Below are 5,408 nucleotides of genomic sequence, written 5' to 3'. Positions count from 1 at the left end.
AAAAATAAATCGCAATTCTTGTAGTTTTTTGCAATAAATTTGCAATTATCTCGCAAACGGTTCATTTGTGAATCCTTGTTAACTGCAACATTTTTACTTACATCAAAAATGGCTCTGAGCGCTATGGGACTCAACTTCTGAGCTCATTAGTCCCCTAGAACTTAGAACTAGTAAAACCTAACTAACCTAAGGACATCACACACATCCATGCCCAAGGCAGGATTCGAACCTGCGATCATAGCGGTCTCGCGGTTCCAGACCGCAGCGCCTAGAACCGCACGGCACTTCGGCCGGCTTTTACTTCCATCATCATATACATTCAATTCTGTCAGTTCCAGCTGGACAAAGTTAACACCCCAAGCGGCCGCTTGCGTCCCTTGGACCTTCAATCGGTCCTCGTAGCAGCTTTTCCGTAATTCATGGTCAAGTATTACCGTAATGAGTAATTAAACCGACCGACGTGGCATAACTGAGACTCTTGACAGACTTCTTCGTGCCTCAACTTTCCCCTACGCGTCTGGAGTGGGAGTTTGTTGCCGACCGGAGTGGCCGAGCGGTTCTAGACGCTTCAGAATGGAACCGCGCGACCGCTACGGTCGCAGGTTCAAATCCTGCCTCGGGCATGGATGTGTGTGATGTCCTTAGGTTAGTTAGGTTTAAGTAGCTCTAAGTGTAGGGGACTGATGATCTCAGATGTTAAGTCCCATAGTGCTTAAAGCTATTTGAACCATTTGAACACTTTCCTAATGTTTCACTTGCAACCCAGTTCCTAGTACCCTACCTGAAAATAACTGCTGATCACTCTTTTCGTTGCACTTGAGATCGAAAGTATCATATGCGGCAATCTATATGACACTCTTTTATATGAAAGCCAGAGAGTGGTGTAATAAATATAGGATGGTAAAAATGAAATGTGCCGGCCGCGGTGGTCTAGCGGTTCTGGCGCTGCAGTCGGGAACCGCGGGACTGCTACGGTCGCAGGTTCGAATCCTGCCTCGGGCATGGGTGTGTGTGATGTCCTTAGGTTAGTTAGGTTTAAGTAGTTCTAAGTTCTAGGGGACTTATGACCTAAGATGTTGAGTCCCATAGTGCTCAGAGCCATTTGAACCAAAATGAAATGTCGTGTGGCTAGGGCCTCCCGTCGGGTAGACCGGTAGCCTGGTGCAAGTCTTTTTGAACTGGGAATGAGATGATAATGATGATGAAGACAACACAACACCTACACCCTAAGCGGAGAAAATCTCCGACCCACCCGCGAATCGAACCCGGGCCCCTTGGTATGACATTCTGTCACGCTAACCACTCAGTAACCGAGGCGGACTATCGGACGGTAATTTCCTTATATGATGGCGTAATAACTCTCTTGACCTCAGTTTTATTCAGCTTAAATTAACAACCAGCTTTCATGAGGGCAGACACATAATTTTCAAATGACCAGCACTGAAGCTATTCGTGTTGTCCACTGTATTACATTTTTTACCCCTTTGTTGTTTTATGAGTTTTCCTTCTGATAGTATGTCGTCACACCAGTTTGGCTGAGTCTTTGTATATGCAGCTGTTTAATGAATTTCTGTGCTCTAGAGAAACTATTAACTTTCAAGGTCTATTTTAGTCGAATTAACGACCATACTCATACACCCTCCGGCAACGGCCTTGCCGCAGTGGATACACCAGTTCCCGTCAGATCACCGAAGTTAAGCGCTGTCTGACGTGGTCGGCACTTGGATGGGTGACCATCAAGGGCGCCATGCGCTGTTGCCACTTTTCGGGGTGCACTCAGCCTCGTGATGCCAATTGAGGAGCTACTCGACCGAATAGTAGCGGCTTCGGTCAAGAATACCATCATAACGACCGGGAGAGTGGTGTGCTGACCACACGCCCCTCCTATCCGCATCCTCAACTGAGGATGACACGGCGGTCGGATGATCCCGATGGGCCACATGTGGCCCGAAGACGGAGTGCTAAAACTCGTATACCCTTTCAATACAATTGTTTCACGCTCACTAGCTGTAGCTTACAAGTTATGCGATATACACATTACTGTGTCGGCTTCAGTGGTCATTCACAACGCATCCCCCCCCCCCCTCTACCTCTGGCCCTTCCCCTACACAGCCGTCTACTCAGGTACATGGCAATTTATCGAGGTGTCAGGCAACGGAATTCGGGAACAGTGTTACAAATGTTTGCCAGTCGACTAGATGATATACAGAGTAAACATACAAGTCATGCGAAATAATTCCAGTGTGGTAAATTCATTGTTACCATATACAATAACGAAACCACAAATTACAACTTTCGTAACTCATGTGAAGGGCGGAATTATTTTGCTTGTATGGAGTCATGTATTACAATATTGTCTTAATATGATAGTTTCCCACTTTAGACACTGTAACAGTTGACAGCATAATCTTTATAACCAGAAATAAATAAGTTGCCCATTATTGAGCATTGCTCAATGAAAAGTTTTTCCCAACTACAGCGTGCCGTATGACGCAGACGAGAGGAATTAGCGTGCTCACCAGCTTGCATGTGTCAAAAAGTTTGCAGAGCCCTCGTTCACTTCTCATGCAACGTGTCTGTTAACTGACCTACATCCCCACAGCACATCTTCCAGCCTCTGCTAGCCAGTTTCGCAGCAATCACACAAGCATTCCTATAATTCCGTAGACCGCCAGCATTCCCAATGTGTCGGGTAACTGCATCGTTCTCATTGCTTCTCGCGTCGTATCAAAACTGACCACAATCAGAGCGGATCAAGCAACGACTTAACCTGCTCCCACGTCTTTATCAAGGTTAAGCTGTTAAAAGCCTCCCACTGTTTTCAAAAAGATCGGAAACCTAAATATTGGTTAAAATGGCTCTGAGCACTGTGGGACTTAAGTTCTGAGGTCATCAGTCCTCTAGAACTTAGAACTACTTAAACCTAACCAACCTATGGACATCACACACATCCATACCCGAGGCAGGATTCGAACCTGCGACCGTAGCGGTCGCGTGGTTCCAGACTGTAGCGCCTAGAACCGCTCGGCCACTCCGGCCGGCTCCTAAATATTGGTAATTCGTGATTAAGCGGGGTTCATTTTTCTCATATAACATGGACTTTGTCGTGGCTGCGAACATCCTATCGATCAAATCAGTGCTTATCTTTCTCTAAGTTTCTCTGAATGCCAAGTCTTCTGAAGTCAAATAAATGTTAATTGAATTTATGTAAGAAAATGAAACACCTACACCCGCCCTTATGATGTCATTTATTGTATGGCTACCACTTTTGGTGCTTCAATGCACCATCTTCAGGTCTTAGCTGATGCCGAGAGGGTTAACACCAATAGTATACACGATGTAACAGTGGCCAATGGTTGATGGTTGGAGAGATAACATTGCGGTTACAGGCAGTCTGCGGAAACCAGTTAAGGACGTTGGCCACTTACACGTCGTGTATACAGTTGGTTTAACCCTCTTGGCATCAGCTAAGGCATGAAGATGGTGCACTGAAGCATCGAAACAAGTAACCATACAATAAATGACATCATAAGGACGGCTGTAGGTGTTTCGTTTTCTTACATAATTGAACGGCCCAAGTCCTCCACACCTCCAATCACAAGGATCGACAAACAATGTAATTGAATTTAGGAACCGCGCAACGGAAATCTAAGTATCGGACTTCAGATCGACCGATCAGACACTGAACTTTAGTAAATGCCCTCCATTGTCTTTCTCATGCAGAGTACATGGTGTTAAATACCACACGAGCTAGGATGTTCTGGTATGCACATCTGGAAAACGTTTAACGAACTAAGTTGATTCTAAATTGACTTTTATTAACAAAATTGAATGTATTCCCGGACTTCAGTAAAGATTTAACACGTATAAAATCGTCACTATGGTTCCGTAAGGGGAAACAGTTTGTTATCGTGTTAATCATCATTATTCAGCGAGTATTAGCTTGACTAAAGGACGCAACATGCATGCTCATTTGTTCACACACAAAGATTCAAATAATCACAGAATAATTGAAGGTACAATTCACCTTTTTTTAAGTAAAGGTTGATTCATCAATGCTGGCTTGTTATTCGCAGGGAAAAGAAGCATGAAATTTAATTGGGGTCGCGATGCATTAAGTGACTCGTGACCGAATAATAAACAGGGTCGGTACCATGTACATCTAGCTAAACGATAGCAAAATTAGCACTCACTAGAACCTTGCACTTGCACGTGCGTACAGAGGTGGCGTGTCATACTCACCAGAGAGCATCACAGCGACAACCCAGCGACCGCCCAACCCCCCACAAAACCCAGCATACCTCGCCTCCGCTCACACAGAGCGCTAAGAGTGCGAGGGAACGAACTGACCAACAAACACGACGAATTTTTCAGTGGTTCCAGGCGTCTCCTCCAATCAGTATAAAGGAGAAATAACGCCTGGTTCCTGTGCTCACAACTACACGTCGGTTCAACCGTCTAAGATTTAAAGAAGTGCATGCCTTCTGCGTGGGCGCAACAGAGCTGATCGCGAGCCGACACGATAAGGGGCCCACACCCTGCCTATCTAACCCACGTTAATTTAGGCAAGTATTTGACCCATTTTTACTGTATGTTACATGGTGCTAATAGAGTCAACTGTACTAAAATCTACTTTATCCATTTTATAGTTTTTAAGAAATACTTTTTAAATTTATTAATAAATAATATTAAGTTTCTTCTGCAGAAAATATTTTTTGTGAACTTCCTAGTGGTGAAATATTAACGAATGTAGTACCAGAGGTGGCTTTTGATGTTATGCAGAGTATCTGAAAATTTATCTATGATAGTTTCTGATATAATGGGGCATATGTACTGAAAATTTTCGTTTGCAGGAAATTGACTTTAAAGAAAAAACTTTTAAATTTGTTACTTACAGTTAATTAAAACTGTCCTGTTGCATATGATGGCCCTTCTTTGGCCTCTAGCAGGTCTTTCAGCTTCTTTTCATCTTCCTAGATATTGGTCTTGCTTTCTTGGCCATATTAGATGCAGACCTGTCTGCATCGGCTATCCTCATTATATCGCAATGTTGCAGCCCAGTGATCATATTTTCACCAGGATTAATTCCCAGCTATTTCAGTACCCAACACTTCCCAGTACTACCACAATTGAATGTAATAACAGCATCATGAACTCCTAGTTTCATTGTATGCGTGCCTACAAATACAGTTTAGGAAGGCTGTTCCAAATTATGCTGTTGAAACATTCATTTGGGTTCTGTGTCTGCCCATGCACACATTTCTTTAGATCAAGACGAGCCAAGTCTCTGAAAATATGATTAATTGCTGTAAGAACAGCAGCAGGAAGAGAATGCTGGTGAGAATAAGATTCTCCAGTTGCCTGAGGCCTATTGTATTTGCACCACGAATATTCTCCTGATGGGCACA

The 5,408-nt window shown here is 43.9% G+C and overlaps 1 pseudogene; it reads left to right on the top strand.

Moving 5' to 3' along the window:
* Positions 1-1,643: 1,643 nt before the first annotated feature.
* On the top strand, positions 1,644-1,761 carry LOC124614440 (annotated as a pseudogene).
* Positions 1,762-5,408: the final 3,647 nt, after the last annotated feature.

Source organism: Schistocerca americana, chromosome 4 (genome assembly GCF_021461395.2).
Source record: "Schistocerca americana isolate TAMUIC-IGC-003095 chromosome 4, iqSchAmer2.1, whole genome shotgun sequence".
NCBI lineage: Eukaryota > Metazoa > Arthropoda > Insecta > Orthoptera > Acrididae > Schistocerca > Schistocerca americana.
The sequence above is the reverse complement of the archived record's forward strand: the minus strand, read 5'-3'. Positions and strand labels throughout refer to the sequence as shown.